Raw genomic sequence first — 22409 nt, 5'->3', positions numbered from 1 at the left:
CTTCTCTCCACACTCTCCAGTATTTATTGTTTGTGGACTTTTTGATGATAGCCATTCTGACTAGTGTGAGGTGATATCTCATTGTAGTTTTGATTTCCATTTCTCTAATAATTAGCAATTTTGAACATCTTTCCATGTGCCTCTTGGCCATCTGTATGTCTTCTTTGGAGAAATGTCTATTTAGGTCTTCTGCCCATTTTTGGATTGTGTTGTTTGTTTTGATGATATTAAGCCACATGAGCTGTTTGTAAATTTTAGAGGCTAATCCCTTGTCGGTCACATCATTTGCAAATATTTTCTCCCATTCTGTGGGTTCTCTTTTCATTTTGTTTATGGTTTCCTTTGCTATGCAAAAGTTTTTGAGTTTAACTAGGTCCCATTTGTTTATTTTTGTTTTTATTTCCATTACCCTGGGAGACAGATCGAAAAAGATACTGCTGCGATTTAAGTCAGAGAGTGTTCTGCCTATGTTTTCCTCTAAGAGTTTTATAGTGTCTGGTCTCACATTTAGGTCTTTAATCCATTTTGAGTTTATTTTTGTGTATGGTGTTAAAGTATTTTCTAGTTCAATTTTTTTAACCTGTAGCTGTCCATTTTCCCCAGCACCATTTATTGAAGAGACAGTCCTCCTTCCACTGTATAGTCATGACTCTTTTGTCATAGATTAATTGGCCATAAGTGCATGGGTTTATTTCTGGGCTTTTTATTCTGTTCCATTGACCTATATTTCTATTTTTGTGCCAGTATCATACTGTTTTGATGACTATAGCTTTGTAGTATAGTCTGAAGTCAGGGAGTTGATTCCTCCAGCTCCATTTTTCTTTCTCAAGATTGCTTTGGCTATCAGGGGTCTTTTGTGTCTCCATATTAATTTTAAGATTTTTTTTGTTCTAGTTCTGTGAAAAATGCCATTAGCAATTTGGTAGGGATTGCATTGAATCTGTAGAGTGTTTTGGGTAGTACACTCATTTTGAAAATATTGATTCTTCCATCCAAGAACATGGTATATTTTTTCATCTGTTTGTGTTGTCTTTGATTTGTTTCATCAGCGTCTTATTGTTATCGGAGTACAGGTCTTTTGTTTCCTTAGGTAGGTTTATTCCTAGGTATTTTATTCTTTTTGATGTGATGGTAAATGGGATTGTTTCTTGAATTTCTCTTTCTGATCTGTCATTGTTAGTGTATAGAAATGCAAGAGATTTCTGTGCATTAATTTTGTAACCTGCAACTTTACCAAATTCACTGATGATCTCTAGTAGTTTTCTGGTAGCATCTTTAGGATTTTCTACATATAGTATCATGTCATCCGCAAACAGTGACAGTTTAACTTCTTCTTTTCCAATTTGGATTCCTTTTATTTCTTTTTCTTTTTTGATTGCCATAGCTAGGACTTCCAAAACTATGTTGAATAAAAGTTGTGACAGTGGACATCCTTGTCTTGTTCCCGATCTTAGAGGATCTGGTTTCAGCTTTTCACTGTTGAACATGATGTTAGCTATAGATTTTTTTGTATATGGCCTTTATTATGTTGAGGTATGTTCCCTCTGTGCCTACTTTCTGGAGAGATTTTTATCATAAATGTGTTTTAAATTTTGTCAAAAGATTTTTCTGCATCTATTGAGATGATCATATGGTTTTTATTTTTCAATTTGTTGATGTGGTGTATCACATTGATTGATTTGTGGATATTGAAAAATCCTTGCATCCCTGGGATAAATCCCACTTGAACATGGTGGATGATCCTTTTACTGTATTGTTGGATTTGGATTGCTAGAATTTTGTTGAGGATTTTTGCATCTATGTTCATCAGTGATACTGACCTGTAATTTTCTTGGAATCACCTTATTATCAGCTTGTTTTGGTCCATAGCGAGCTCAGCTGACACTCCAGAGAGACAAAGGGAAGTGAGGATCTTTATCAATTTGGTTGACTTGGCTTATATGCTAAATAAAATAGTCCTGGGAGCTTTGTGTAAACCTTACATTTTATTAGTCTGCAGTTGCATTAGCAGTGTTTTGATTGGTTTCTCCCAACGTTATATAATTTATTACATAAGTGATGTATAATTTGTTTTATGAAACTTGTTTATGTTATAAAGATTCTTATTACTCCATATTAGAATCTCCTAGTACCTTCCAAACATATTTAGTGCAATTTGTACACAATTCGGAGATGACCACTTTTATGCAAAAACCAGTAATATAACTTTTTCTGGTAGTAATGCTAGTTTGAAGCATAGAAAAAGTATCAATATTCACACACTAAAATTTAAAATGAGGTATCCTAAGTAATTCCTTGGCAGTCTAGTGGTTATGACTCTGTGCTCTCACTGTCAAGGGCCTGGGTTCAATCTCTGGTCAGGGAACTAGGATCCTGCATGATACAGCCAAAAAAAAAAAAAAAACATAACATAACATGACATACCATACCATACCATACCATACCATAACATAACAAAATAAATAAGGTACCCTTTACAAACTTCACTTCACACCATAGATATAGATAAATAAATACATACATAAATCCAGGTACATGCTATAAATACCATAGTATAAATACAATGTATTGTATAAATACAATGCTTTGAATATCTAGAGCATTAGGGGTTGCAAATTGTGAAGTAAATGAATGAAGACATTCTTAACTTTATCAATAGTCAGATAAATGCAAACAGGATTAAAATAAGATACAAAACCAATATTTAAAAATTGATACCCTAAAAATATCAAGTGTTAAATATCATGGTAATGGATATTATAACTTTTTTATTGTTAATGTGATTATAACTTGTTGCAGCTTCTTCAAAAAAGAAAATTGTCATATCCTTTAATGTTGAAAATTATGTTACAGTGAAAGTCTTGCATGTGTGAATGAGGAAAATTTCTAAAATATTGCTAACAATGCATACGCTTTTGAAGTATGGCATACAAAGAGAAATGTGCGCAGTTCAGAATTGTGCAGTTCAGTGGATTACAACAACATGATCACATCTTTGCAACTACAGCTGTCAAGAAATAGAAAACTAATAGCAACCCAGAAGACCCTTCCTACCTTCTCCAATCACTATCCCTTCTCTCTTCCACAAAGGCAAATCTTATCCTGATAACTAATAGTCATTTCATTTTGATTCTTTTTGATCATTAAAAGAATGGCATCACAGCACAAGTACTTTTCTGTTTGCTATATTCACTCCATATTATGTTTCTAAGAGTCACCCCATTTTTGGACATAACTCTAATTTGTTTTTATTGCTATATAGTAGATCATTGTATGAATATATCTATTTTATAAATTTTTCTTTTGATATACATTTAGATGGTAGTAGTAATTACAAATAATGCCCTTACGTACTTTTTGTGCATGTCTTATTTTGCACATTTCTACACATCTCTTACATATATAACCAGAATAGGAATTTCTGCTAAGACACATGTATGTTGATCCATAGTTGAAACTTCAAAAGTGGATATCTCCCTTTATACTCAATTAACAGAATATATAGTTAAAAATTGTTCTACATCCTTGAAAGCACCTGGTAATTAAAAGTAATAATAATTTAGTCTTTCCAGTGGGCACTGGTGGTATCTCATTACAGGTTACATTTAAATTTGAATTGATTACTTGTAATTTGGACATGTTTTTGTATTTTTTTTGCTGTTTGGATACTTCTTGTGAAATGTCCAGGTAACTTTATCATTTTTAAATTTTATGCATGTCTTTTTATACTTAATTGATATAATTAATTGGTAGCCGTGTGTTCTATATAGAAGTCCTACATAGGATATATGTATCACAAATATTTTCTCAATATTTCAGCTTTTCTAACTTTTTTAAATACTTTTTTCAATAGATCTTAATTTTAATGAAATCTAATTTATTAAGCTTTCCATTTTTGGAAAAGTGCTTTTGTATTAAATTGAAAAAATGTTTGCCTACCCCAAGATTTTCTCCTACTATCTTCTAGTGAAGTTACACTTAATTCAGTTTGACTATTAACATTGATATAAACCTAAAATTAAATAAATATTGACTATAAAACAATAGTAACAAAGTGAAGTGTACACAGAATCTCTCTGCATTATTTCTTATAATAGTATGTGAATCTACAATTATCTTAAAATAAAATGTTTAATTTAAAAATAGTGAAACAAATAGACAAATAGACTTCATCAAAAAAAAAAGAGATATTGAGAGAAATTCATAACATCACTTCTCTGACAGAAAACCTTGAAAGCCATACAACATCCATTTCCAGAATATGGATAAATGAACTGTAGTATATATTCAAAGAATTGAATTGTATACAGTAGTAAAAATAAAAGTCTGCTGTAATATGCAACAGCATGGTTAGACTTTAAGAAAAAATATTGGGTAAGTAAAAGCAACTCTGAGATTATATATTTTTTCATATTCTATATCTCTAATTCAAAAAATATATAACCAATATATTGTATAAGCGTGCATAGGTATGGGATAAGACTGTTGAGAACAAAAAGGTGAATGATAAACATTAAAAATGAGATAATGCTTACCATGGTGGGAAGATGCACTTGGCAGCTTAGAGGAGGATTATATAGGTACCTACATGTTACTGGCAATATTCTAATTATCTTAAGGCATACCTCAGCAATATTGCAAATTCAGTCAAGACCACTACAACAAAGCAAATATTGAAATAAAGCAAGTCACACAATTTTTTTTGTTTCTCAGTGCATATTAAAGTTATGTTTATACTATACTGTAGTCTATTAAATGTGCAATAGCATTATGTCTAAAATAAGAATGTACATACCTTAATTTAAAAAATGCTTTATTGCTAAAAAATGTTAGACATCATCTGAGCCTTCAGGGGACCATAGTTTTTTGCTGGTAGTGGGTCTTGCCTTGATGATGATGGTTTGCAACTGATGAGGGGGATGGTGGCTGAAGGTCAGGGTGGCTGAGGCAACTTATTAAAATAAGACAGAGATAAAGATCACTCCATCCATTCACTCACAAACCATTTCTCTGCAGCATGCAATGCTGTCTGATAGCATTTTACCCACAATAGAGCTTCTTTCAAAACTGGAGTCAACCCTCTCAAGACCTGCTGCTGTTTTATCAACTAAGTTTAGGTAAGATTCTCAATCCTTTGTTGTCATTTCTACAATCTTCTCAGCATCTTCACCAGGAGTAGATTCTATCTCAGGAAACTACTTTATTTGCTCATTCATAAGAAGCAACTCCTCATCCACTAAAATTTTACCATGAGATGGCAGCAATTCAGTCACATCTTCAGGGTCCACTTCTAATTCTAGGTCTCTTGATATTTCCACCACATCCGTAGTTACCTCCTCCACTGAAGTCTTGAACCCCTCAATGTCATCCATGAGGGTTGGAATCAACTTCTTACAAACCCTGTTAATGTTGATACTTTGACCTCTTCTTATGAATCATGAATGTTCTTAATGGCATCTAGAATGGTGAATACTTTTCAGAAGGTTTTCAGTTTACTGTGCCCAGATTCATCAGAGGAATCACTTTCTGTGGCAGCTATAGCCTTATGAGATTGGCTTAAATAATAAAACTTGAAATTACTCCTTGATCCATGGGCTACAATGGATGTTGTGTTAGCAGGCATGAAAACAACATTAATCTCCTTGAACATCTCTATCAGAGCTCTTGGGTGACCAGATGCATTGTCAATGAGCAGTAATAATTTGAAACTCATCTTTTTTTTCTGAGCTGTAGGTCTCAATGGTAGGCTTAAAATATTCAGTTAACCATGTTGTAAACAGATGTGCTGTCATCCAGGCTTTGTTATGCGATTTATAGAGCATAGGCAGAGGAGATTTAGCATAATTCTTAAGGGCCCTAGAACTTTCAGAATGGTAAATGAGCATTGTCTTCAACTTAAAGTCATCAGCTGCCTTAGCTCCTAACAAAAGAGTCAGCCTGTGCTTTGAAGCTTTGAAGCCAGGCATTGACTTCTTCTCTCTAGCTATTAAGGTCCTATATGGCATCTTCTTCCAATATAAAGCTGTTTCATCTATGTTGAAAGTCTGCTGTTGTTTAGCACAGCCACCTTCATTAATTATCTTGGCTAGATCTTTTGGATAACTTGCTGCAGCTTCTACATCAGCACTTGCTGATTTAAAGAGAGAGACCTGCAACTTTTCCTTTTACTTGAACACTTAGAGGTCATCTTAGGAGTATTAACTGGCCTAATTTCAATACTGCTGTGTCTCAGAGAATAGGGAGTCCAAGGAGAGGGAGAAAGGTGGGGAATGGCCAGTTGGTGGAGCAGTCAAAACACATATATTTATGAATTAAGGTCATCATTTTATATGGGCGAGGTTCATGGCACCTCCCCCTCAAACAATTACAATAGTAACATCAAAGATCACTGATGACACATCACCATAACAAATATAATAATAATAAAAAAGTTTGAAATTTTGGCAAAATTACTAAAATGTGACACAGAGTTACAAACTGAGCAAATGCTGTTGGAAAAATTACATTCATTGAATTACTAAACTCAGAGTTGTTACAAACCTTCAGTTTATAAAAAAACACAATATCTGTGAAGCTCAATAAAGCAGAACACAATAAAACGAGGTATACCTGTATTGAATAGTAAATTAACAGATGTTCATTATTTTGTAGTGTATGAATATTTAAATAAATTATAAATTATAAACTAATGAAAAGCTCTTATGTATACACATGTAAGTATTACTAATAACAAAGATTAAGATTAATCAATATTTTTGTTTCATATCTTTAATTTCAATTAAATTTACTGTGGATACTTTAAAATAAACAATTATTTAAACTGACGCATTTAGTAGTGCAACGTCAAGTAGTACAACATTATTTCACTCAGGTTTTAAACATTGACATTTCCTTCACTAGTCTTTGCATATTGGTTATTCTCAGGACTAAATCTTTAACCAGGGGAAAAATTATTGATCCATTAAAACAAGATTACTTTTCTGTTAAGTTAAAATAGCCTTTCAGTTTGCAGTCATTTCTAATGCTCTTATACTTTTATTCTAAGTAACTCAATGGAAATTCATACATCCACATACATATATCATTATTAGGCTTGAGAGTCAGTGTGTATTAGGTGTATACCTAAAAAAGTATATTAATTGATTTTATGGGAAGATGTATTTCTATGCTTACTTCCTGAACGTTTTATTGAGAATTTTTAAATTTCCTATTTTATTTTCTTAGAACTCTAGTTTATAGAAACTAATATACATATTATTTCAGAAATTATCTGCAAATAAGAGTGATATATCAAAGAGTGTAGTTTTTTTGTTTGTTTTTTTTTTTGCGGTACGTGGGCCTCTCACTGTTGTGGCTTCTCCTGTTGCGGAGCACAGGCTCCGGACGCGTAGGCTCAGCGGCCATGGCTCACGGGACTAGCCGCTCCACGGCTTGTGGGATCTTCCCGGACCAGGGCACGAACCTGTGTCCCCTGCATCGGCAGGCGGACTCTCAACCACTACGCCACCAGGGAAGCCCAAGAGTGTAGTTTTTGTATTTCACATATGATTAATATTTCACATATGATTACTTCTGCATTTTTGTTGTTTAAATAGATTAAATTGTTTTTCAGTGAATATTCAATTTATTTCAGTATTTTCCAAATAAAAAGGATAGTGAGAATTTTTAAATTGTCTTAATGTGTTCTTAGTTTAATCTAGAAAGAAAAAAATACTCAAAGTAGGATTTAATTAATTGGCAAATGTTTTAAGCCTTGAGACTAATGCTGACTTCAAACTCTATAATAGTTTATCAGAATGTGAGGTAAAACCTCTGTTTCAAAGATGAGAGTTTGCTAATAAAATGCAATGTTTCAGCAAAGTTCATATGCTTTGCCGGGAGAAATAGCTTAACTGGCATATATTTCTTCTACAGTATTATACATGTAAAGGAAAAAATACATATAATCATGTCAAATTATAAACCTCTATGGCTTTTCCCTAAAATAAAAGCCTTAACACTTTCCTTTACAGTCAAGAGTAATTTATAATGAAGAATATTTTTAATTTAGATTCCAAGACTTTTTATTACAAAAATACTGTGGACTTAGAAGCCCGGAAATCTTCTACTGAAAAACCCTAGAATTATAAAATGCAATAAACCCATATTTCTAATGTAGGGACTTCCTATAGACCTCAAGGACAGACAAATCTTCTGAAACAAGATGACACAGATATTATGCACAAAGAAATAATAAATCTTACTGTATTAAAACTTTTGTACGAAAAAGACATTATAAAACAAATAATGTAATAAGTCAACATGTAGGAAAAGACATTTGCTACATAAACTGAACAAAGATAATATACAAAGTAGAGAAAGACCTTTTACAAATCCATATAAAATCAACAAAAATCTCATTGTGACCAAAGGCAAAGATGTGAACAAGTAATTTACAGAGGAGGAAAATGGGTAGAAAATGCTAAAAAGATAGTTTAACTCACTACAAGCTAAGGAGTAAAAATTAAAACTGAAATGGGATACATTTTCATATTCACCAGAATGCTGTAATTTACTAAAGGAAGAACAAGGCAGAAATAGAAAGAAGGCAAGAAGGAAAAGAGGGATGAATAGAGGAAGGAAGTAAAGAAGGAAGGAAGCATTGTAGTTTGATATATTACATTTTGCGTCTATAATTTTGAAAGCAAGAAAATGTTATGAGAAGGTATAATGATTATTTCCTTTGCAGAAAAAAAATAAATAAATGGAACAAACACTAAATCTGAAGGAGATATTTAAAGCTAGTAAATGTTCATATGTTTTCACACCTGAATTTAATTTGAAAGATAGTACTGTATTAGTCACTTAGCACAATTACTGAGACGTCATTAAGGAACTCTATTTGGGGTTTTGTATTTCTACAATTGAGTTAAATCCTGCTAAGCTACTTAATATTTGCCACTTGCTTAATCATATACAGTGTCATATTAATCACTGCCTATGCTAATGGTCTAAAAGACACTTAGTAGTGGGAATGTTCTCTGGGTAAAGGGCACAGTTTTAACTGAAGCTCAAAATAGATATGCTCTAGTGTCTTTCTTAGTATCACATGCAAGTCACAGTCCTCATAATAACTTAAGGTTTCAAATCATATTAATATGTTAGTAATCTAGAAGGCCATATGTAGGTGCTTATTATGTATAATATACAGTCTATTCAAATAATTGTAATTTGAACTGTAAAAATAAAATCATCATTTGAACAACAAAAAAAATAAGGGCTCATTATTATTTGAGGGTTTATTTCCCTATATCTTATTGAATGCCAAAAGCAATGGCTAGGAATGTCATCCCCAATAATCAAAGAAGACATAGATATACAAAAGTATGCCTATATATCATTTAGAATTGAAAACGGTATAATAAATTTTGGCTATTTTCCCAGTTGAATGAACAGAAAATCTACTAATGCAAGTTTCTGAAATACATTTGCAATGTAAAACACTTGCAATGTAAAACATTAAATTAGATACTGCCATGATGATACTGATAATTATACGAGAAAATAACAAGGAAACATTCTAAAAACTTGTTTTGTGGTTCATCAATCAACCTTAAATCACAAACACAAAGTTTACAGATAGGGACTTGGAAGCACTCCCAAGCAGCACATGCCATTAATTATAAGACCTCTCCTATGATAATTGTCTGGACCCACCCCAAGACATAAGTTTTCACAAAGGTTATTTAGGGTCTATGCCACTCCCTATTCCTCCATATCCCTGTTCCTATAGATGCATTAGAGCCAAATAAAGGAATTACATTTGACTTGGAAGCATTCTAAGACCTTTTCCTTATTCTCTTAAAAAGAAAATATTGATTAGTACCTTTTTCTCAGAGAGATCATTCAAGTCAGTGCTAATGTCTATATCTCAGGCTGCTATGGCCAAAAGTAACAAAAGCAGGACTAGGTTCATTTATAAAGCAGGTATTGTCACTATCATAATCTTAAGATGCTACATGTAATATTATATGAATAATCAACTACTATGTCTTCTTTCCTGCCACTTATTTTTCTGAAATGACGAATTTCCCTTGTATGCCCACAACTTACTAAAAACTTCCACCGAGAACTTGGTAGATGAATTTCTATAATCCCTATAAGAATATGATTCACTCTAATTCCTAGTCAAGTAGAAAAGGCAATATATGAAAGGGTGAACACTGGAATCATCCTTCTACTCCTAAAACCAACTCAATTCCATTCAGTGATATATTCCTAAAAAACATTTATTTTCAAGTTTTTCTATTTAGAATAAATTCACACACACACACACGAACACCTCACACAAATATATATTATTTAGTTTTTGAGATAAAATATATTTTTCAGCTAATATTGACCACAGAGTGTCTGAAGCAGCAATAGTCTATTTACTATTTTTTTACCTTGGTTAGATAAAAGCATCACAGTGTCCATTTCTTCGGTGTATTTCTCATGGTGAATCCCAAGTATTGCATAAGCATTATCCTGGTAACCTGGAAAACAGCCATAAAATAAGCTGCAATTTATGTTCAAGATAAGAAAATATGCATTCTGGATGGTCAAGGTCATGTTTAAATAAGATATTCTTGTTTTACATTAAGTGAAAAAATTATCTCCAAAGCAGCAGTAATAATATATATTTAAAAATCCATAAATTAAAAACATGAATATTTACATTGCCAGCTCAACATTTCCACCAGGATATCTAATAAGCATCACAAAATTAATATTTCCAAGTACTAATTCTTGTTTCTTGCCCACCACTTTCACAGATTTTGCTTGTTCCCCTATACTCCATCTAATTACAAAACAATCATTCTTTCAGTTACTCAGGTCAAAGACTTCGGTAGTTACATTCTGACTCCTATCTGTCAGACACCAATTCCAATCCACTAACAAATCTGTCAACTCTTCTTTTGAATATATGATGAAAGCAAATTCTTTTCACTTTCTGTACCTATATTCTGACCCCATAATCTCTTCAACAGATAATTCAAATTATCTCATAAGTGTTCTCTCTGCATTTATACTTGCTCCCCTATAGTCCTTTCTTCATACAACAGAGACATATTTTTAAAACTGCAAGTCCCAGCAGGGAGACTTTGACTTTACCCCTCATCTCACACAGTAGAACCCAAAGAAATCACTATGGTGTATACTGTCACTTATGATATAGTCCCTGGGTATGTTTACATCATTTCTCACTCTCCACCCTCTTTATTCTGTTCAATTTTACTGGCCTCCCCATTATTAGACAAGCCTAGCACATGCCTACCTCAGGGACTATTCACTCCCTCTACAATACCCTTTTCCCCAGATATTCGCAAGGCACTCTCCTCACTCTTCTTGGATGGATCTCTATCCAAAGTTTCCAGTGTCTCTGGCGCTTCACCACCCCATATAAAATAGTGCTGCCCTTTTCACATTTTTTTATAATTGATCATTTGTATTGTTCTTTGTAAAACTTTACACTAGCAGACATTTTGACTTTATACAATCATTTGTTTCAAGTTGGTCTTTCCCTGAACACTGGAATATTTATTGGAGGGGAGCAGGAATGTTGTATTTGCTTTGCTGCTCTATTCCCATTACCTAGCACAATTCCTGGCAGATAGTAGATAGTAAATTAATATTAGTTGAATCTTGTTGTTGAATGATAGCACTTGATATTATATTGTACACAAGTTTACAATGTGTCCATTTTTATCAACAAATTGCTGGAGTACTTCTCAAGTAGTAGGGACATTTTCTAGAATGGCAATATTTAGGTCTTCTTTAATTTCAGTATTGGATTTTGTGGCTTATCTCATATAAAACTTGTATATGTTTTGTTAGATACATACTTAAGTATTTCATTTTAGGGGTGCTAATGCAAGTGGTATTGTGTTTTTAATTTCTAATTCCACTTATTCATTGCTGCTATATAGCAAAGGTGATTGACCTTTTATATTGACTTTGTAACCCATGAACTTGCTTGCTTTAATCACCTACTAGTTCCAGAAGGTGTTCTGGCTTTTTTTTTTTTTTTTTGGTCAAATCTTTCAGATTTTCTTCATAGACAATCATGTCATCCAAGTACAAAGACAGATTATTTCTTCCTTTTTAATCTGTATAACTTTTATTCCCTTCTCTTGTCTTACTGCATTAGGTAGAAATTCCAGTATGATGTTGAAATGAAGTGGTGAGATGGGACATCCTTGCCTTGTACCTGATATTAGAGGAAAAGCTTTCAGTCTCTCACTATTAAGTATGATGTTAGGTGTAGGTTTTTTGTAAATATGCTTTATCTTGAGGAAGTCCCCTTCTGTTCCTAGTTTACTGAGAGTTTTTATCATAAATGAGTATTAGATTTTGTCAAAACTTTTTCTGTATGTACTGAGATAATCATGTGATTTTCTAATTTATTTTTTAGCCTGTTGATGTAATGGATTACATTAACTGATTTCCAAATGTTGAAGCAGCCTTGCATACCTGGGCTAAATCTCACCTGGTCATGGTGTATAATTGTTTTTATACATTTTTGGATTCAATTTGCTAATTTTTTTTTTTTTCGGTATGAGGGCCTCTCACTGTTGTGGCCTCTCCCATTGCAGAGCACAGGCTCCGGACACGCGGGCTCAGCGGGCATGGCTCTCGGGCCCAGCTGCTCCGCGGCATGTGGGATCTTCCCGGACCGGGGCACGACGAACCGGCGTCCCCTGCATCGTCAGGCGGACTCTCAACCACTGCGCCATCAGGGAAGCCCCAATTTGCTAATATTTTGTAGAGGATTTTGTACATCTCTGTTCATGAGACATGCTCGTCTGTAATTTTCTTTTCTTGTAAAGTTTTTGTCTGGTTTTGGTATTAAATGCTGGCCTCAGAGAATGAGTTAGAAAGTATTTCTTCTGCTTCTATTCTTTGAAATAAATTGTAGAAAATTGGTATAATTTCTTCCTTTAATATTTGGTAGAATTTACTTATAAGCACAGCTGGGCCTGGTACTTTCCGTTTTGGAAGGTTACTAATTGTTGATCCTATTCTTTGATAGATATAGGCCAATTCAGATGGTTCCTTCTTGTGTGAGTTCTGGCAGATAGTATCTTTCAAGGCTCTTTTTATCTAGGCTATCCAATTTGTGGGCATAAAGCTGTTCATAGTATTCCTTTATTATTTTCTTAATGTCCATGGAATCTATAGTGATGTCCCCTCCTCTATTTCTGATAATTAGTAATTTGTTTCCTCTCTCTGTTTCTCTTAGCTAGTGACTCACTAATTTTATTGATCTTTTCAAAAAAACAGCTCTTAGTTTTGCTGATTTTTTTTTTGGAGGGGCCGGGCCATGCAGTTTGCAGGATCTTAGCTCCCTAACCAGGGATTGAACCCGCACTCGCGGCAGTGAAAGCACAGAGTCCTAATCACTAGACTGCCAGGGAATTCCCTGATTTCCCTGTTTTCAATTTCACAGATTTCTGTTCTACCCTTATTATTTCTTTTCTTCTATTTACTTAGGACTAAGTTTGCTCTTCATTTTCTAATTTCCTAAGGTAGAATATTAGATTCTTGATTTTAGATCTTTCTTCTTTTCTCATAAATGTATTCAATGCTATAAATTTCCAAGTACTGCATTCACAGCATCCCACAAATTTTGATAAGTTATATTTTCATTCTCATTTAGTTCAAAATATTTAAAAATATCTATTGAGGTTTCCTCTTTACCCATGTGTTACTTAGAACTGTACGGTTTAATCTCCATATGTTTTGGAATTTTCCAGTTGTCTGACTTCTAGTTTAAATCCATTATGATATAAGGGCAGATATTGTATTAGTTCTATTGTTTTAAATTTGGTAAGGTGTGTTTTATGGCCTAGAATATGCTCTGCCTTGGTGAATGTCCATGCTAGCTTGAGAAGAATATGTGTTCTGCTGTTGTTAGATAAAGTATTCTACAGATGTCAGTTATATCTAGTTGATTGCTGGTGCTGTTGAGTTCAACTACAGTTGCACCTGATATTGTTTCCAGGACCTCCTGCAAATACCAAAATCCATGGATATTCAAGTCCCTTAAAAAAAATTCAAGTCCCTTAATATTTGCATATAATCTACATACCTCCTCCTGTATACTTTAAATAATCGCTAGATTACTTATAATACCTAATACAATGTAAATCTTATGTAAATAGTTGCAAATTCAAATTTTGCTTTTTGGAACTCTCTGGAATTTTAAATCCATGGTTGATTGAATCCTTGGCTGCAGAATCTGTGAATATGGAGAGCTGATGTTGTGTCCTTACTGACTTTCTGCCTGTTGGGTCTGTTGATTTTTGATAGAGGAGCCTCGAAGTCTTCAGCTGTGATAAAGGATCCAGCTATTTCTCTTTGCAATTCTATTAGTTTTTGCCTCACATCGGTTGATGCTCCGTTACCTGTTTAAAAATTTTAACGGCCAAATGACCATATGGCATCAAATAAATGTTTCCTATCTTATTCCATACACTGAGATACCAAGAATTATTCTTCTTTATTCCATAACACAGCATCTTTCAAATTCACTCTCTCTTGGCAATGGTCAAAGGGCTTTCTACAGGCTATGCACATTTGTCAAATGAGTCCTGTGATACAAATTATCTTGTTAAAGATTTTAATAAACTGAAATATGATTAATACATATAAGTAAAAAAATCATCAGAGGGCTTCCCTGGTGGCACAGTGGTTGAGAATCTGCCTGCCAATGCAGGGGACAGGGGTTCGAGCCCTGGTCTGGGAAGATCCCACATGCCACGGAGCAACTGCGCCCGTGAGCCACAACTACTGAGCCTGCGCGTCTGGAGCCTGTGCTCCACAACAAGAGGCCACGATAGTGAGAGGGCTGCACACCACAATGAAGAGTCGCCCCCGCTCGCTGCAACTAGAGAAAGCCCTCGTGCAGAAACGAAGACCCAACACAGCCAAAAATAAATAAATAAATAAAATTAAAAAAAAAATCATCAGAGATTGTATAAATATTAAAATAGCTTTATTTTAAATTAAAGTTTCAATCACAAGGTGCTACATGGAACTATATTCAATATCTTGTAATAAACTATAACGGAAAAGGAAAAAAGTTTCATTACTAAAAATGTGGACATATCTCTTAGTAAACTTTCTTAAGACTATACTTTTAAATAATGAGTATAAAATATAAAATAACAAGTATAAAATATGTGTATATACTTATGCTTGCACTGCTATTTTTTCCTTCTTTTAATATCTTATTTACAATGCAAATAAATCCATAAAGGGTGAATACAAAAACAAAAACATTTAAATTATAATTGCAATTCAATATTATTAAAAATTTCCATTAACCACTTTTCACATAACTGTTTCCCATGTAATATGCATATTTGTAAGTGCTGCTGTTAAAGCTCTGAAATGTCTAAATTCCTGACCCCAAAATGCTTACATTCTAATGGGAAAAGGAATCTTAAACAAATAAGCAATAAATATATAATGTAACCTCAGGTGCTGATGTTTTATTTTAAAAAATACACCAAGGTAAATGAGAATGAATTTGAGAGACACGGTGCCAATTTTACCTGGAAAGGGTCAAGGAAGTATTCCAGAAGAACACTGTCATATAAAAAGACACTTCAATGAGGAAAAAAGGGGCCCATTCCATAGAATTTTCTTGAAAAGAGGATTCTAGGTACATGGAACAAAAATTCCAAGGTCCTGAGGCAAACATAATTTTGGAAATCTAAGGCATAGAAAACTGAAGTGTGTTTACACAAGGTTGATGTAGGAGGGTAGGGAGCATGTTGGAAATAAAGCCAATGAAGTAGGGAAGATATTGTAGAACCTCAATTCTCAGAGTAAAATGTTTGAACTTTTTTCCTAAGTATGCTGGGAAGTAATAGGAAGGTTTTCTAAGTAGATAGTTACACTAACTTAAAGCAAATGGAAAGAAGAGACTTAAAACTTTAATAGCTTTCATTTAGAATACTTGACACACATATATAATCAGTTTATTTTGGTTAATTTTTTTCTATCCTCATAATCTCCTTGAATTATTTTGCCCTGAAATAATTACAGGAAGGCGTTCTACTTAATTTACAAGTATCATTAGAAAAAGGTGCTGCATATAATTTTAAACATTCAATCACCTTTAAGCTTTATGCAATAAACCAAAAATTTATTACATTTAAGTAATATATTCAGCTATTATTACATTTTAATAATCTCCATAAACTGACATAGCCCATATTCATTCAACAAATATTTGTTAGCCTTCTATGTGGTTTAAGTGGGGATACATGGAAATTATGTTCCTTATGGAACTTAGTCTATCAACAAAAATGAAAACACTAAAGCTATGTAAAATAATGTTCTTTATTATTTCCACAATTTATTTAAAATACTTAAGGGTGGGAAGATTGCCAAGCTATTGGGACTGGAAATATAAATTAACTTAATAGGTATGTTTTGGGATTTCATGGTAATTTTATTAAAATTTCTATATAATGATTTTTTATTAGTAGTAACTGTAGATGAGACAATGAAAACCAAGATGGTGACATAGAAGCCTCTGTCCTTTGCTCCTTCCACAGACACACCAAATACAGAACTATACATGGAGCAATTCCTTCTGAGATAAATCCAGTTATAATCTGAGAGAATCCTATAACTTGGGCAACTGAGAAAATGGCCACCTATATCAGGTAGAAAAGGCTAAGACACATACATTCTCCATAAACCCCACCCTTGGCACAGTGCCATACAATTGGGAGGCAACCACCAGCTCTCAGTTTCTCTCTGAGGAGCCTAGTGCCCAATTTTTATGGCTGCAAGCTAATGGATGGGTGCCCAAACTGCCTAGCTCTGAAAGCCAACATGATTTGCATTCAGAAGACCCACAGGGCTACAGCAGACAAAGAAATACTTCTTAATAGATGCACAAGTACTCTATATAGCTGTGCCCCCGGGTCCCAGTGCAGAAGGATCAGGCAAAAACATCCATCTCTTAGTATTTCCTTAGAAGGGGTTTGATTACATACTTTACAAGCTGCTGCTTGAAGGTCTGAGTTCTAATTAGCGCACAACCAGGTGATGACTGTGATCTCCGGGGAGTCCCAAAGAGCTAATCAGCACTTCCCCCACCTTTTCCCTCCAGCTGACTCCAACAACAAAACCAAGTCATCAGCACTTGCCTGGAAAGAGCTTGTCCACAAATCTAGTGCCCCAAATGTTACAGTTACCATCTAATGGACAGACCCCTAAATCACCTAGCTCTAACAGCCAACAGGCTTGCACTCACTAGTTCCACAGGACTATAGGAAATAAAGCAGCAGCTTCTCATGGGTGTGTAAGCACTCACTATAGTTATGCATCCAGAGCTCACTGTAAAGGGCACAGCCAAAAATGTCCATCTCTTGGATTCTCCCTGTAAGGAATTTGATTAAATATTTTCCCACCTGGAGCCTGAGGGTCCAGCTTCTAAAACCCTGCATCTAGGTGCTGACTGCAATCCTCCCCTTTGAGACCCTGATCTGTCTTGAAACTCCCTCAATTACTGGAAGTAAATAAGAACAAAAGCTTCAGCTTGGACCCTCACAAAGGTTTGAGAGGCAATGAGGAGCTGGAGCCAGGCTGATAGATGAAGTTCATCTCCTACATGAGATCACTCTGTTAAGACTGGGAGAAGTGGTGCTGTCTTATCTAACGCACAGAAACAAACACAGAGAGTCAAAAAAAAAAAAAAAAAAGGAAGAAATAGGTGAATATGTCCAAACAAAAGAACAAGAACAAGATATATCTCCAGAAACTGATATTAATGAAATAGAGATAAGTGATTGACCTATCAATGGAGAGTTCAAAATAATGGTCAGAGAGATGCTCATTCAGGTCAGGAGAGGAATGCATGAAAAGTGAGAATTTCAACAGAAATATGAAAAAGTGCCAAATAGAAATCATAGAGCTGAAGACACAATAACTGAACTGAAAACCTCAATAAAGGGGTTCAATGGAAAACTACACAAGCAGAAGAAAGAATCAGCAAACTCGAAGACAGGGCAGTGGAATTTATTCAATCAGAGGAGCAATAATTTTTTAAATGAAAAAGAGTAAAGTTAGTTTAAGGGACTTAAGGGCCACTATTAAGCAGCCTAATGTATGAACTATAAGGGTTCCTGAAAGAGATGAGAGCATCAAAAAATCTACAAACAATAAATGCTGGCGAGGGTGTGGAGAAAAGGGAACCCTCTTGCACTGTTGGTGGGAATGTAAATTGATACAGCCACTATGGAGAACAGTATGGAGGTTCCTTAAAAAACTAAAATTAGAACTACCATATGACCTAGCAATCCCACTACTGAGCATATACCCTGAGAAAACCATAATTCAAAAAGAGTCATGTACCACAATGTTCACTGCAACACTATTTACAATAGGCACACATGGAAGCAATATAAGTGTTCATCGACAGATGAATGGATAAAGAAGATGTGGCATGTATATACAATGGAATATTACTCAGCCATAAAAAGAAACGAAATTGAGTTATTTGTAGTGAGGTGGATGACCTAGAGTGTGTTATACAGAGTGAAGTAAGTCAGAAAGAGAAAAACAAATACCGTATGCTAACCTATATATATGGAATCTAGAAAAAAAAAAAGGTTCTGAAGAACCTAGGGGCAGGACAGGAATAAAGATGCAGACATAGAGAATGGGATTGAGGACACGGGGAGGGCGAAGGGTAAGCTGGGACGAAGTGAGAGAGTGGCATGGACATATATACACTACCAAATGTAAAATAGCTCGTGGGAAGCAGCTGCATATAGCACAGGGAGATCAGCTCGGTGCTTTGTGACCACCTAGAGGGGTGGGATAGGGAGTGTGGGAAGGAGATGCAAGAGGGAGGAGATATGGGGATATATGTATACGTATAGCTGATTCACTTTGTTATAACACAGAAACTAACACACTCTTGTAAAGCAATTATACTACAATAAAGATGTTAAAAAAAAAAGAGATGAGAGACAAAGAGGAACAAAAAGCTTACTGTATATTTGAAAGTTGCTAATCTTAAAAGTTCTTATTTCAAGAAGAAAATAAAATTTTGTAACTATGTTTGATGACAGATGTTGATTAGACTTATTTGGTGGTCATTTTGTAATACATACAAATACCAAAGCATTATGTTGTACATTCAATTAAAAAAAAAGAAAAAAGAAAGCTTATTAAAAAAATAGTGGATGAAAGCTTTTTTAACCAGGAGAAAGAAAAAGACAACCAGATCCAAGAAGCCCAAAGAGTATCAAATAAGAAAAATTAACTGGGTTTAATGTGTTAGGTAGGAAATTCTAAGGATAGAATCATTTAATAAATAGTTTCTGGCAAGATATTAATAAGTGATTAACAAAGTGATCTTTGTTAACAAAAACATCAAAGAAAGCATAGGCATACACTATAGGTCATGAAAGTTTTTTTCTCACTTTTAAAGTGAACGATCAAGAGAGACAACAAGATACCTGAGACAAATATAAAAGAAAGACACTTCAGAGAAAGCACTCTGTATATTTTAACTATCAAAATCAGTGGTTTCCAGGGCACGGAGTGAGAACAGCTATTGACTACAATTGGGCACATAAGTTTTTTAGAGGTGATGAAAATGTTTTATACCATGATTTTGTTGGTGGTTACCTGATTGTACACTTTTGCCAGAACTCATCGAACTAGTCTTTTTTTTTTTTTTTTTTTTTTTTTTTGCGGTACGTGGGCCTCTCACTGTTGTGGCCTCTCCCGTTGCAGAGCACAGGCTCCGGACGCGCAGGCTTAGCAGCCATGGCTCACGGGCCAAGCTGCTCCACGGCATGTGGGATCTTCCTGGACCGGGGCACGAACCCGCGTCCCCTGCATCGGCAGGCAGACTCTCAACCACTGTGCCACCAGGGAAGCCCCGAACTAGTCATTTTAAAAGCAAAAATTGTACTGTATTTAAATTATATCTTACAAATTTGAAAAAAAAAAAAATCACAAAGGGGTTCCCTACAATTAACTTTCATTGCTTCATTCTCCAATTCTTGGCCCCAAACACTTTTGAGATTTGTCACTTCTTATGTCCCACAAGACCACATTCAATCTGCTACTATTTCTTTAGGAAGCTGATATCACCTAAATTATTTCTTTAGTTATTTTTCCAAAAGAATAACTGCAGAGTAGGAGTTTCAGCCATCCTTCACAAGAAAGCTATTATTGTGAGGATTTCATTTGTAGACATTGCAGAAAGGCAAGTCAGACTCGTCCAAAGTCTATTACAGCTATGTAAGATTATAGAAAAGAAAGTCAGTTATCAAATGAGCAAAACAATGAATTGGGTCAAAACAAACTGCTATGAGACAAATTTTATTTGGTAACTAGTAAAGAGCTTCTGAATATACTGCTGAAAGAAGAGTTCTAAAAATTTTTTAGTAAAGGAAGAAGCATTTAATTTTAATTTTATAGGCTCCAGAAATGACTATGATTATTATAATGATAACTTTTTGGATATGTCTTCATAGGAAATCAGTTTTCTTACTACACTATGATATTTTAATTAGTTTGTAATACTCTCATAAACTACCCCTTAGACTCTAACAATAACAAAAGAGAGTAGAATAACACCAGAGAGTAGAAAACAATAACAGAGAAGAGTAGAAAATGTAGTTATCTTGGAGTAATAGAAAATTGAATTTTAATTTGTCACATGATTTGGGGACAATTTAATTAAGCTCTATGAAGCTCAGTTTTCTCATGTATAACATAAAGCTAAGAACATCTCTTTTATGAGGTTGTTGGGAAGACCATTTGAAATAACATAAGAAAATCACCAACTGCTTTATCTGGCAATGAAGAGAATCTTAATAAATGGTATTTAATATAATCATTTTTATTTACATATGTGAGATAAAATTTTCTTTAATCATTTATATTTTCTCCAACAGTTGATTTATCCTTGCTTTAGCAAATTTATACAATCAATTTAGGCAGAGCCAAACAAACAAAAAATTACAATTAGTGGCTAGAGATGGAAAGTATTCATGATTAATAAACAAATCTCAGGGTCACACTGATTCTGACAAATTGCAAATAATGTGAGCACAGCTGTTGCAGAGTCAGAGTATATATGCATGTGTGCAGGATGAAACGGTGGGAGAATTGATTATCGGCTGCAAGGTGTTGCTATAGCTCTCCTACTCCCTCATCAACAAAGAATATCATATAATCTTAATATCTGACATCTTATTAATGTAATAGTTTGACTTACATTCAAAATTGTAGCTAGGTCTTTTCATAATAGCAGTCCATTTTTATAGATAAAAAGCTAAGGGTTACAAGACATTCTCCCTCTTTGTCCTATTCCCTGACCAAAAGAGAAGATCAATGTTCAGATACAAATGATTCTTATAGATGTTGTTCGTCTCTTACTGCTCAATATCCATATTAAATGTGAGACAAAATATTGTTTTCAAACTGGAGGTACAAACATTCTATACTGAAATATTTTTTTATTTGTCACTTGAATATACTTTTGTAAAGGTATCATACATACTTGGCACTTTGGGATGTGACAATCTAGTGTCTGCCCAACAGAGAGAACCAGATGTTAATGCTGAGAATCCAGATACACTATTCAAATAGGCTATGTTAGGGGGTGGGTAATATAATGATAAATAGAAAGTTGTTAGAAAAACAATTTGATATAGAATATTTTTTAAATTAGGTCATTATATGCCCCAACAAAGGAATATAGTAAATGATAGGGAATCCACATATAGTACCCAAATAATGTCAGAGAAATCTTGCATAAAAAGAAAAGCATAGAAGCAAAAACATTACTAGTGATGGAGACTGACAAAGCAAGTTGCTTTCCCAATTAGAGAAGCAGAAACAAAACAAGACAAAACAAGGCAGACAATCAAAAAGAGGGTCAGATTCAATCATTAACTTATACAAAGAATTCTACTTATCAAATCTGGGATATAATTTAGAAACTAGATCTGAAACAGAGTTAAAGAGCATATATCAGACATTGATCACAAGATCAGGGTAAGATGAGCAAAAAGGGTGGTGATGCAAAATCCAAAAACATGGGCTTAGGCACTTTAGTTTCTCTTCATAAATTTTTTAACCGTAGAACAGTTGTTCTCAGTATTCACTATGCCTAAGAAGCATCTGTGGTACTTCATAAAGATATAGATTTCCGGGCATCATCTACAGAAATTCTAATTCAGTAGGTCTGAAGTAGACCCAGAAATTTGTTTTAGATTAACATTAAAAGGTTTTCCATGCAGGTTGTCCCGGAAACTTCCTTTGAAACCATCATGTAGAAGCTGGGGTATGCCTAAACCATAAATTACTTAGTCTCAAAGTTGGGCAGAAGAATGGAG

The sequence above is a fragment of the Tursiops truncatus genome, chromosome 18, assembly GCF_011762595.2.
Source record: "Tursiops truncatus isolate mTurTru1 chromosome 18, mTurTru1.mat.Y, whole genome shotgun sequence".
In the NCBI taxonomy this organism is placed as follows: Eukaryota; Metazoa; Chordata; class Mammalia; order Artiodactyla; family Delphinidae; genus Tursiops; species Tursiops truncatus.
This window is presented reverse-complemented; position numbering follows the sequence as displayed.